Here is a 14005-nt window from a genome sequence, read left to right as displayed (position 1 = left end):
TTTATACAATGGGATTACACGGCCCCATCAGTGGGAAAAAACAAAAAACAAAAAAGCAAAGTCATATCCCATGATATAGAAACTTTTTCTCTTTTCAGAATGCTGGTGTGTTTCATGAGCCTTTATCTGATTTGTTCACTGTCGCAGCTCTGAAGCTTAGAATCTAGCATGTAGCAGACCCTCAATGAATGTGTGTAGAAAGAATGCTTGTTAAATGCAGTAGGCAGAATTCCAAGATGGCCCCGGGTGGCACTTCCATGATATATTCCATTTAATGGCCAAAGGAAGTTTGCCATGTAATTAAAGTTACTAATCAGTCAATCTTAAACTAGGGGAGATCCTCCAAGTGGGGCTCACGTGATGAAAAGAGGCCTTTAAATATCAAGGGATTTCTCCAGATCGTAGCAGCAGAGGAAGTTAGGGAAATTCAAAGGCTTCTGAGACTCCCTGAGAAGCAGGTTCTCCATGGCTGAGATGGAGGACTCACTGACAAGGCCCTGACAGCAGCTTCTAGGCAGGAAGAAGGGATCTCTGGCCGGCACCCAGCAGAACCATACAATCCTCAGTCCTATGATTACAAAGAACTAACCGCTGCTGAATGAACTTGGAAGTGGATTCTGCCTTAGAGCCTCCAGGTGAGAGCCGAGCCCCAAGGTACCTTGACTGTGTGCCCTTGGGGTACCGTCTGCAGAGAACCCATTTGAGCCTGCCCAGACTTCTGACCTCTAGAACCCTGAGAAAAATGAGTGTTGTTTTAAGCCCTTAAGTTTCTGGTAATTTGGCATACAGCAGTAGAAATCTAATAAATTTGCTCAAATAAGCAGATTACCAAGCAGCACATAACAGTATGATTCTTATGTTGTTGTTGTTTACATATTCACATATTTATAAGTTTGCACAAGAAAACTAGCTGAAGCATATACACAGTGATGTTAATAGCTGGGCTTTTTGTTATTTTGTTGTTGTTACTGGAGAATTGAATTAAATTGAACAGACTTTAACCACTAGGCCTGTGGAAGGTCTGATAACCCATTATCTCCGTGGCCTAAATCGCATAGAATAAACTTGGCCATCCTTTAAGGCCTTCTCAAATGCCACCTCACCATTGGAATCACTCTCTCTCCCGGCTATTTGTTCACAGAATGGTGTAGCTCCGGCTTTGGGATACGGAAAATCAGAGTTTGAAAACTAACTTCCCTACTTACAAGGCTTTTAAACTTGGATCATTTAAATGACTTCTCATGGATTCAGTTTCCTCAAATCTGAAATGGGAGTGAGGATGCTCACCAGATAGGGTCCTCATGAAGATTAACTGGGTTAATAAATGCAGAGCAGATAGTACAGTTATTACTGAGCGCCTGGTAACCCGCATGGCAGATGCTCACTGATTTCTAGATCTTATATTTATCAGGGGTGTGTTGCTATAATAGCTTCGGATACGGTCTCGGCCACCGTTCTTCTGTAAGTATGTCTGCATGTCCCCAAGTGCTTAGCACAGTGCCTGGCACCTGCTAGGTGCTTAGTAACTTCTGGTCCGATTACTGTATGGAAGAGGAAGAAAAAATATTGGTAAAATTGAATGTTCGGCTCACGAGGCAATGCATGCTGCAGTAATACACGGCTGCCACAAGATGTCAGTATGAATAGGAAAGCTCTGCATTTCAGGAATATTCTGGATAATCTGCCCCTTCCCTCTTGTAGGACTCCAGGAAAACAAACAATTGCAATACTGGAAAGGCAGAAAGCAAACTCCCAGGAATTTGCACACCTCCCTCCTATTTCATTGTGTGGCTCAATATCTTAAAGGCTGATTTACAGAGAAAAATACCTCTGCTGAGCTACTAGATCTAAATAAAGACCCAGGGTGGTTGGGGGTGGGGGGTGGAACTTCACTGGGGACAATTTTACAGGCACAGCCTTCTTCCTATCCCTGCCTTAAATCTGCACCTCTGGGCCTGGGTGAAGAGGCAACATGGTAATGGAGAAAATGCACCGTCAAGTTCTGATTCCACTGCAGACCATTTCTGTGTTTGTCTAAGTTCCTCAACCTTTCTGAGCCCCATTGTGTCATGTGAGAAAAGAAGAAAATGAATATATAGAAGAGAATGACAGGTAGACTGTTGCAACCGTAGAGACTTATGCAGAACAGCGTTCCAGAGTATCCTGGAATCAAAAGGAAGGGTTTTCTTTGCAATTCTGGAAGGATTTGGGCTTTGAGCCCACAGCTACTTGGCCTGGAGCGTTCTATAGCTAACGGATCCACAAGTTCTCTGAATAAGGCTTGCTTTGACATGGCCTCCAACAGTAGCTTTCCCTTTCAAAAACATACCCTGTTGAGCACACATACACAAAAATTGCTCCTTACCAGACTCTAAAAAAGGGTATGAATGTCATTGTCTCTCTGGTTTCCTGTGGTCTCCATAAAATCTCCAACCAGAGTATTCTGGGCTCATAAAAATGTCCACAGCCCGTTTCTCATCTGCTCTAATGACGTTTCCTAATGGCTGACATTGACATTGGCATCTTTTCTCTGGGGAAAGTGTTGTGAGACTGGCTTCCCCCTTCCCCAAAATAGCTGGTGTGAACAGCCCAGGAGCTGGAATGCAGAACTACAGTTTTTCTCTTCCCATGAAGAGATGTATCCTCCACGATGTGGGAACTCTGCCCCATTTCCTGTGGCAGCATGCAGAGAGGCCCCATCACCATCAGGAAACCATTCACAGCCCGGACCGAGGAGCCCAGCACCGTGCTGCTCCCGTAGTTTCAGGGAGGGGATAAAGGAATCAACAGGGACGACAAGACATCACTGAGCATTGATTACATGTAAAAGATGTATAAGCCACGACATAAGGAAATCTTCTTTAGAAAAGAATCACATTATTTTGTTCAAAATATGTACCCGCATCACTTGACCAGGCCACTGCAAGGAACCTTAAGGGAAAGCCAGCATGGGCATAAACAGCTCTAGGGGTGAGTATCAGCTGGTCCCTGGGACTGTGAAGAGCGCGTGGTGAAGAGCAGGGATGGGGAAAGGGAGGCATCAAGTAGAGCTCCCTGAGAACCCAGAGGAGGGAGATGTCAGTTGGGACAAAGAACTTCTTGGAAGCTGGCTGGCTGGAGAGGACCATGCCTTTGTCACCCCTCATTGATCACCTGCTCGGTGGTGATACCCTGTGCTGCACACCGACACCCATGGCCGTGGGACCCCTGGAGCTGGGCCATGTAGCAGCCTTAAGGAGGAGCAGGCTTTTTCTGGTTCTGGGGATATAAGGATGAATGATGCCCAAGTTTTGTTCTCCAGGGGCTCACAGTGCAGTGGGAGTAAAAAGCATAAACAGCCAACGGTACAAAAAAAAAAAAAAAAAAGAAGGAAAATGATGAGCATTTGGAGAGAAATGAAATCACAGGGCTCAGGCCGCACAGCAGAGCGAAGCACGCGTTGGCCATGTCTCTTCTGGGCAATGGAAACTTCTCTGCTGAGCCACCATCGTCACTCCCTTTGGGTGTCCCATTTGGTTTGACATAACAGAAGCGCTTCTTCTGATGACTTGGGTTTGTGTTTGCCTGTTAAGTGGTTGGAGAAGACACTCTAGATTATCATAAAGTCCTAGGCTTAAATCTTGCCTCCTACCCACTGACCTTCAGTCTCCCAACCCCTAAAAATAGAGAAGACAATACATCATTGAGTTATTTTGCTGCTGTTGTTGGGGGAGGGGGATTAACCACGATGATGTTTGCAGTTTCCATGACAGTGGTTAATGCATCTGTTGAAACTCCAGGCACAGTGGTTCGCCCTTTCTTGCCCCTCCCCACGCCATGACTCTGTTGGGAAAGGGAGCCCTGCACATGTGTTGTTACCTAAATAATGCTGCTAATAATAAAACCAAACACTACTCTTCACCCTCTGCTGGGTAATGGCTATGTCTTTCTTCTTCCACTGCAATCATAGCTGTTGATCTTCCTGCCAGTGCCTTCTGTGTGTTAGGAAGGACGCCTGTTTATCTTTTCTGTCCTTGGGTGCCTTCCTCCCGTCCCCCAGGAAATGACTTTCAGCAACCAGGGTATGAGGAGGGGGATGTGAAAAAGTTTAAGCAGCAGGTGGAGAGACGAGAAACTCATTATTCTCCAGTATCTTTTTTGTATCTCGGGTTTGTTTGTTTTTTTTTTTTTTCCCTCAGATTCTCTTCCTCTCCCACCCATCCCCCCAAATTATGTTGCATCTGGGTGTCTAAATCCCGCTCACAGCTGTGCCAATGCCTTCCCCACTCTTTCCATCTGCCTGTTTGTTTTTCTTGGTTTTAGTTTGCAGTCTGCTATTTTGTATAAGCAAAATTATCCTTTCATGTCTTACCCGTTTCGGTGGTTTCTTCTGGTTATTGTAAACTGCAGCATCTGTGGTGCTTGTCTCCTAATTATATCTCCAGCCTTCTAATAGGAAGGGCAAACAGGCATATGGAACAGCAATACGGAGCCTTCCGCATCCCTGACCTCCATGTAGGAGTCCTCACAGAATCCTCAGAGCTTTCCAGGCTGTTTCACTGAGCTCAGCTTGCTAAGATAATGCACAAACCTCTGCTCTATAGAAATGAAGATAACACAGATTTAGACAAAGCTCCTGGGCATCTTTTCCTCATAAATGAGTCATCATGGCTCTCAGAGTATGACTCTATAAGTAGATACATATTCCCAGTTTCCTGGTTCTAGTGATACTCAAATTATTTGGGCAGCTGAATCAAAGTAAGAACAGAGATGGCAAGAATGATAGTCAAGAGATCAGGATTTGATACCTAATATGGATAATAACTTGTTGAGTGTTTGGGGGAAGGTCCCACAAACCCCCTTGACCTTAGTTTTCAAATCAGTTAAATCAGCAGCTGGTCTAGATGATCTATGAGGTAAATGAGAAGAATTGATTCAACCAATGAATTGTTCGTGGTACCGATAATGTGTTAGACGTTAGGGAAACTAAGATGAATTGAATATGGTCCCTGTTCCAAAATGAGCTCACAGTATAATAATGGGGAAATCCAATAGGTATACAGATGATCTTAGCACAGTAGGTGCTAGCATAAAAGCATGAACAGTTCTCTGCATTGTCCATAGGATGATATATCCCAAGGATCATTTTCTATAAAGAAAACATATTTCAGGCTTTACATCCCATGCGGTGTCTGTTGCAACTACCCCATTCTGCCGTTACAATGTGAAAGCAGCCATACATAGTAGGCAAACAAAGAGCATGGCTATGTTCCAATAAAACTTTATTTATAAAAACAGGTGGTGGGCTGGATTTGATCCACAGGCTGCAACTCACTCACTAACAAAATTCACTGAGGAGAATCTTCACTGGATTCCTCATTCTCTGAAAAGGACAAAACCCATAACATGGTCTCAAGGCCTTATAAGATGTAATCCCTGCTTCCCTCACCAGTGTTTTCTTTTCTTTTTTTTTTTAAGATTTTTATTTATATATTTGTCAGAGATAGAGAGAGCACAAGCAGGGGGAGCAGCAGGCAGAGCGGGCAGCAGGCAGAGGGAGAAGCAGACTCCCCACTGAGCAAGGAGCCCGATGTGGGACTTAAACCCAGGACCCTGGGATCATGACCTGAGCTGAAGGCAGACTCTTAATCAACTGAGCCACCCAGGCGCCCCACCAGCGCTGTCTTGAGCTTCTCTCCTGGACTCCCCACATTCCAACAGTATGGGGCCTTTACAGAGTTTCTCCTCTTGATGGTATACTCCTTCCTGCCTTGTACCGGGCTCCTCATACCTTGTTCTTTTCTTCGCACCTTCACCCTTTCATCTACTTAATGTCTATCATCCTTCAGGGAGCAGATCAGACATCTCCTCCTCATGGGAGCCTCCCTGGATTCCCCAAACTAGGTCCACGCCTGTGTGTCTACACTCTCCCTGCTCCCTACAGGTAGGGAGCCCCTCTCACAGTTGTAATTCCTTATCTAGTTTTATAATCAGATCTTTAATTCTTTTCTTCCCTTATAAAGTGTCAGTTCCGTGAGAAGAGTGCCCATATATGTCATGCCTTTCATGCAGTTGTATCTTTAGCATCTACAGCACAGCGTGGGACAGACTAACCCCTCCAGAGTATTGTTGACTGGATGGAGAAATAAAATAATAAAATAAACTGAGGGGGCACACAGTTATTAACATTGGGCCTGGGAGCAAGGGTCACAAGTGACTGTTTCACAGAGTAGGTGACAGTCTGAGATGGGGTTTCAAGACAAATAGGGGGCAAGAGGATTGTGTGAGATATTCCAATATAAAAGATAAAGAATTTGCTCATTGACACTACTATTCTTCGCCAAATCTCCAAATGTTATTCTTCTTAGTTATTCTGTTGGTTGCTTTTAACATTAAATAGCATATTTAAACATCTCTTTTTTATTCCACCAGAGATGGCCAATATCTAATAGCTGTTACCAGATTGTAAATTAAGGACACTAATGCCTTTACGCTTTGTATCAGTTTCTACCCTACCGTGAATTCCGGCTTAATGTCCACTATACTTTAACCTTATCAATAGCATCATTTTGTCTATATTGCCAGGCAACCACGACTAAAACCTATTCCTTATCTAAAGGTTAATTCTGTCCATTTGCATTTATGTGATTATATTACATTTATTTGTATTTAATTTTGAGAACTAGAGGATCATTCTTCACTGCTACGCCTGTATGGATCAGATGCTAAGATCTACGGAATTCCCAAAGGTGAATATCCCTACTTACTCAGATGACATGACTTCTCTCCTCAATTTACCTCACTTGATCAGCGTGCGGCCATGTGGTTCTTTCCATATTGGTACCAGGTCTTATTTACTCTCTAGCTTCCTTCTCCAAGATGCTCATACCAGGGCTCCTAGTTACCTTCTTTCTTTCTGTATTTATTTCCCCTTATTATACGATCATATGGTTATTGTAGCCCAAACTCTCAATCATCATTTCTATCCATTGAGTACACTTTTTTTTTTTTTCTTTTCTGGAGATTTCCCACTCTCCCTCCCTGATGCACACTTCCAAATCTTTCTCCTTTTTTTTCCAATCTGGTTTCCTGCCTCCACGATTTATGCTCCCGCCCCAGCACTACCCTTAGTGCTCCTTTGGGGTGGATTCTGTTTCCTTTCCTGAGTGCCTTCCTCAATTTACCGGAATAAATCCTCAGGTAAATTGCTAAAAAGGAATGCATGACATATAAATGTTTGGCCATTCCCAAGTCTGAAAATAAAATATCTTTACATCTTATGCCTAATAGGTCATTTGGCCCAGGTAGCATTCATGATACATTCTGCTGCAAGTGACAAACCATCCCCACAACCGCTCAAGGGAAAAAGATCCTTGATTATCTGAAATAACAGGAAATATGGAGGTAGGTGGTACCAGGGTTGGTGCAGTGGCTAAACAATGTTATCGATGACCTAGGCTCTTTCCATTATTCTCTTTGGCCACCAGCAGTGTGTTGGCTTAGCACCTTGTAGTCACAAGATGGATGACACAGATCCAAGCATAATATCCTCAAATAACTGAGTTTGAGGCAGGAAGATGGACTGCTGGGGAAAAGAGACCTTCTTGAATAGCTCTAATTTTCTATCCGGAAAACAGTTGTTTTCAAAGGCCCAGAAGACTTCTTAGTTAGAACTGCATGACAGTCCCACACTTTGAATAATCAATAGCAAAGAGGAATGCTTTTGTCATAAATGATTTAGACCAATAATTCGTTTTCCATGGCTGTGGAAGGGGCCTTCCCTCCTTAGCATATTCCTGCTCAGCAGATACGCAACAGAACTGGAGATGTACCTACAAACAGGAAGAGAAAAAATGGTTGCTGAGTAGGAAACCACAAGTTTCCACCAAAGCTAACTATAGTGTTCTATGTTGAAAATATTATCCCTTGGAACTATGAAAGAATTACACCATTGTATTCTAGCGTCTTGTGTTACTAATGAGAAATCTGATGCCTGTTAATTTTCATTCCTATGATGTTTTCAGGATCTCTTTATTCTGGACACATAAGGCTGTGCCTAGTCGTGACTTTTTGTTTTTTGTTTTTTGTTTTTTTTTAAATTGTTCCCTTCATCTTCGAAAAATATTTTAACAATGTGATTTATTCGAGGCTAGTTGCCAAGACGCAAATCTATTTCCAATTAGCGTTGAAACCCTCACCTGTTTTACTTCCTGGTTCCACTCTCTGTAATCACTATAAATGCTATTGCAAAAGGGACCCTGCCACTCCCCCTCCAAAATCCTCTCCAAAATTTGAATTCAATATATGTGAAGTTGTTGATTAACTTATGTCAATGAGACCAAGACCAGCACCTTGTTCTTCACCCTAAGCTCTGTTTTGACTAAACCCTACGTTTTTCTCTAGCTTCCCTCTCTGTGCCTGCCAGGGTACCCACTGATAAGCAAAGAATCAGGAGAGTAGACCAGGAATAACCATACCGTCATAAAGCACAAGCACATTTCAGTGGTAGACGTACATCATGTCTTAGTTCCTACTTTATTAGTATTTCCAACCTTATTTTTGTCTGTATAATAGCCATCTGTTTTTACTTGTAAATAAATCACCAAAAGTCATCTGTACAAGACAAGATCATCTCTAGAACCTACTATTGCTCTTATTTCAGAGAAGTTTCAGGGTCATTTGTTACACAGCAATAGAAACTGAAACATTAACTAAACATCTGAATAAAATATCTTGGAAGAATATAGATACGGATTGTATAGATGCAAATACAGACATAGATAATATAGGTATGGATACTGTAGGATGCCAAATACAGTGGGAGAGCTAACAAAACATTGGAGAGAGCCTGTCCTGGCGTATCTGTTAATACCTTTTGAATAGTGCTTAAGCCAAGACTCAAAAAGAGTAAGGTGTTCAGGGAATGGATAGAATTGAAACAAACAAACAAACAAAAACTCTAAGGGAACATAAGGACACTAAAATGGATCAAACTTGACTCTAGGTTGAGGCGGGGGCCTACCTTCCCTTAAAATTCAAAAGTACACATTCACATTGCCTGTCTGGCCCACAAGAACCTGGCTGAGAATTTGCTTAATGTAATCCTTAATTGGTAATACTCCCAGGAAAGGTCAATTCTATGTAGTGGAACAGACCTCATGCTCAGCCTCCTAATTCACAAAATAATGTCCAAATGTCTTAGAGTTGCTGCCTCATCTTTGCCACATTTAATTCAAGCCGAGCTAAAGTTCGTTTCGTCATCATATTTTAGGTATTAATTTCACTTTTTCCTGTGACATTTTCTTGGACTTTCTGGTATACCATGGTGTTATTCAGATTATCAGTGAATAATGATTGGATAATACCCTGAAATATTTTTAAAAATTTATATGAGTGAGGGGCGCCTGGGGGGCTCAGTCGTTAAGCATCTGCCTTTGGCTCAGGTCATGATCCCAGGGTCCTGGGATCAAACCCCGCATTGGGCTCCCTGCTCAGCGGGAAGCCTGCTTCTCCCTCTCCCACTCTCCCTGCTTGTGTTCCCTCTCTTGCTGTGTCTCTCTCTGTCAAATAAATAAATAAAATCTTTAAAAAAAATTTATATGAGTGAGAAAAACATTTATATTTAAGATTGTGCATTATTAAATTTAATTCTAGTGCTATAATATAGCCTAAAATGGTATTTTGTCTTCTTGACTTGACTCGGCTAGTCCCCTACTTAGAAAGCTCTTTCTCCTCCTTCTATTTTGAGTAATTCTTTCATTTTCTCAGTTTCCCTTGACATACTAGCCCCTGCTATCTTTTTTTATAACATATGCAATAGAATTAATTGTCTTTTGGTCTATAGTCTTATGGCACCTTATTCTCTAGGATAACACTTAGCTGCATGGTCCTCCTTATCTGTAATAGGGAGCTCCTGTGAGGTAAAAATCTATGACTCATTGAAGTCAGTATCCCCAATGTCTAACACAGTCTGACACACAGGTGACATCTCATAGATATTCATTGAATTTAATACATATACATAATTTGAATGCAAAACTAAGCTGAGAGAAAATGCGGCCTTGAGGTCTCTTATTGTTTCACAGGACACTTCCAGTGTGGGCCACAGGGAGAAAATCACAGTAAATGGCCCTCCCACATTTCCCATATCCTTCAGGTCACACTACACTGAGTAAAGGTCTTGGAGCTCTTTGGCAATACCATGTGTCTTTCTTTAACAACCAAAAATTATGGGCCCTGACAGGATGCAAATTATTGTCAGTCAGCCTGGGAAACAACCAAGAGAACACCAAGAGAATGAAAATGATCTGTTCCATCTTTCCTCCCTTGGCCTTTGGGAAGCAACATCAGCTTTGATAAATGTCAAAAATATAAGAAGCACAGAAATCAAGTGAGTAAATGCCCTTCTCACTCATCTGTTACCATTAGTGAAGATAGCCCACCAAAGCTGCTTTATTTTGGGGGTCTTGAGCTTTCAAGAGCTCACATGTTCCAGTATCTCTTTAGGACACAACAGATTTAGCCTGTGGTAGGAAATCCATCTTGAATTACTACAGCCACACAATCCTGTTACTAACACTCAGAGCAGAAAGAACAGATTGATATGAAGGACCTACTGAGATCTCCATCCTAATTAGAATTTATATTAAGAAGTAGAAGTGGGGGTGCCTGAGTGGCTCAATCAGTTAAGCATCTGACTTGGTTTCGGCTCAGGTCATGATCTTAGGGTTGTGAGATCGCGCCCCATGTCAGGCTTCACGCTCCACATGGAGTCTGCTTGAGAGGTTCTCTCTCTCCCTCCCTCTCTCTCTCTGCCCCTCTCTCCCTATTTTAGGGAAAAAAAAAAAAGATGTAGAATGTATAGTGTATACCAGGAAATTTATGAACGCTTTTTTTCTTGAAAAAAAAAAAAAGTAGGAATGTATAGTGTATACCAGGAAACTTGATAGATAGAAAAAAACTCAATAAGATATACATCTTTTGTCACTCCAGAATTTTACGTTCTAGATGGGTAATAAAGCACGTAAGTGGGTAATATCAGTTCAATATGAGGAAGTACGGCAGAGTTAGCACCTAACCTAGGGCTGTGTGGTTGTTAGAAATACTAAATCTAGTTTCCTCGGATGACTTGATACTTAAATCTTGAAAGAAGAATAGAAAATCATCAGGTAAAATGGAAGCATTTTTTCACTATAATGGGAATGACACACCCGTAATGCAAAGGCACGAAGTCAGGCAAAGCAATACACATTTGGATGATTACAAGGAGCGTGGTGAGCACAGGGAGAGGGGCAGGAGATGAGATGGAAGTGGGCAAAGGCCATACCCTGAAACACTTATGTTTTCGAGCCAGAGGGGTTATTATGGATTATCGACACCAGTAATTTTCAAACTTTGATGTGTTAGAAATCACCTAGCACTCTTCGAAATACAGGATCCAACTCAGTGGGCCTGCAGTGGGGCCTTTCACATGTTTTATAAGCTCCCGGGTTCTAGATCTTCCCAAGTGCAGCAAAGCCAGCCAGCATCACCTGGGTACTTGCTTCAGATGCTGGATTCCCAGACCTGATGATCAGCCCCTGCATTTTTACAAGATCCCAGGCCATTCCCATCACATTAAAGTTTGAGAGGTGCTGACCTAGAGCCATGGTTTAAACCCAGCTTCACTTTGGAATCACCTGGAGAATCATTTAAAAACACACAGCTGGGCCATGCCCATTAGATGTTCTGAAGTATTTGGTCTGAGGTGGGCTCCAGGCATGGGTGTTTAAAAAATCTCCAGTGGGGATTCTATGTACAGTGGGCATGGAGAACCGCTGAGCTCAGTAGAGAATTGAGAGCCCAGAGAGTGGAGACAATTGCTCCAAGTCACACAGCACTGGGCCTAGAGAGAAAGCTGCAGATCGCTAGTAAGGGCATCTTTAGCAATATCACTCTGTCTACCCAAATCTGAACTTCATCCCCATATGGTGGATCAGACTCCAAAGACCCAAGCTGTCTTTCTTCAATGGTAGAAATTGAGTTTTGTTTTCTATGAGTTCAAATCAACCAAAAGTTTGTCTAACCCACAGAGCATTTAAGGCTTCATTAAATAAAATGGACTTCCCGCCACATGTGAAGTACTGTGCTATGAGTTTGGAGCATAGAAACGGTCTGCAAAGAAGAATCTGAAATAATATTGCTGTTTCGTGAGCTGTGGACGGCACACAACACTATAACGCGTAATTGAGGGAAGCTAATGGACCAGAAATGGTCAGATGAGCAGGTGGAACAATCCGTTCTCCAATTTCCCTGCAAGACATCACGCACATGCATTTCCTCTGTGAAAGGGTCTCACCTAACCCCTGAAAATTAAAAAAAAAAAAAGTTTTGCAGTAGTCTTAGAAAAGAGATCAACATTTATTTTTAAACCTGACAGTTTAAAAAACTATTTTTAAGCGTTCATAAACTGTTAGGGAAAAACCTTTGTTATTTATTTTTTTTCAAATAGAAATCAGAGCAGCCTTCTAAGTTTTATGAAGACTGCTTTTTATGATTTCTTTTATTAATAAGGAGTTAATACTGTAATTGTTTCTTTGCATAACAGAACTATTACATAAAATGAATATATTTAAGATAACTACATACTCATTTCTTTCCTTTCTTCTATGAAGTACATTTTCTTTAGAAGCCAAATTTATGCTTTGGAAGAGGCAGCCAAATAGCCAAAGTTGTAATTTTATGAAACCACAAAAGGCTCCTCTAAGGGGATCTGACTTGAATACACACTGCAAGGAAATTAATGGTCTCAGTTCAAACACCCTCTTTAACCCATCTCATTTTGCCTCTTATAAGGAAGAGAAGAATGCAGTTGTCAGGCTGACTCAGGGGAAGGACAAGTGTTGAGCAACATGCTGTTGGCAGGAGACCATGCAAGTTCTTTCTGGGGTATCTCAGCGGCCTTCGGCAGGAGGGGATGTGTTGTGTGTCATTATCAATTTGCACTCTGATTTCCTAACAGTTCAAGAGGCCCTTTGACAAAAGCCTCCATTTAGATCTAATAATAACTCTGAATTTTTGCTCAACGTCTCACAACCTGGGAAGAGGCCCAATGGCTAAACATACTTGCACTGCCTGAGTTTCTTTTCCTGAGCCCAGAGGGGACAGCCAAGCGGACTAGAAAATGTGTATTGGGGAAATGTTTTCACTTTTAAAAGCTCTTTTCAAAAGAACTATCTTGGTTGGTTTATGAAGTCCATCTGAACAATTATCGTAATTACGGGTCACATTGTTGCTGTCCAGTCTAGGCTGGGATAATAGCAGCTAAAATTCAATAGCTACCTCTTTCCTTCTACATCCTACAATTATAAAAATCTAATGAACTGAACTGACCTACTTCCCTCTACTTAGTAACACAATATCTAGTCCATTTCTAATAAGTTACAATATCCGATTACACCTCACTCTGGCTAGCCCTTCCCGTTCCGATGCCCTTCGTTCATTTCTATGCCCATTTCTCCACGTGAAGCCAGACACATGGCTCAGCTCCCTCTCCCTCTCAAAAAATTCTTGAGTTTGCACAAAGAGAACCGTACTTCCAACTGTCCCTCTCTTCCAACAAAGTTTTCCTTTCTTCGAGGCAGCTGTCCAGTGTCCCCTTGAGGACTTCTTCGGTGGCCTGAGGGCCCTGCGTGTGCTTGGGGCAAGCCGTGAGGGAGAAGACAAGGGAGGTGAGTCAGCAGAAACAGGGGGCAGTGTGCTGGTCAAGAGGAGGGTGGAGTCCCGTTCCAAGATCAATAAGCCCGGTATGGCTTTGCCAGAATGGTCCTGGCCACGTTGCCCAGCCCCACAACACTTCCGGAAAGGCCCCAGTCATTCTGTGTTTCTGTCACAGTCCCCCATCTGGGATATAACTTAGGTGGATGCTTTCATCTACTGCTGTATCTTTGGCCCTCACTCATTGACATGTCCTGCGGGAGATAATGAAGAGGTCCAAGAAGGAGGAGATTAAACTCAAGCTATCAAAAGAAGGATCAACCACTGTTTT

General features: G+C 42.4%; 1 long non-coding RNA gene across 1 annotated transcript; it reads right to left on the bottom strand.

The window, feature by feature from the left end:
- Positions 1 to 672: 672 nt before the first annotated feature.
- On the bottom strand, positions 673 to 13677 carry LOC141373476 (uncharacterized). The gene is made up of 3 exons (XR_012379533.1): positions 13554 to 13677; positions 4352 to 4577; positions 673 to 3564 (listed from the first exon to the last, which is right to left on the bottom strand). It is a non-coding gene; the product is annotated as an uncharacterized lncRNA (long non-coding RNA).
- Between the last annotated feature and the right edge of the window lie 328 nt (positions 13678 to 14005).

Source organism: Callorhinus ursinus, unplaced genomic scaffold (genome assembly GCF_003265705.2).
Source record: "Callorhinus ursinus isolate GAN/ISIS: 27379988/994484 unplaced genomic scaffold, GSC_fseal_2.0 scaffold10, whole genome shotgun sequence".
NCBI lineage: Eukaryota > Metazoa > Chordata > Mammalia > Carnivora > Otariidae > Callorhinus > Callorhinus ursinus.
The sequence above is the reverse complement of the archived record's forward strand: the minus strand, read 5'-3'. Positions and strand labels throughout refer to the sequence as shown.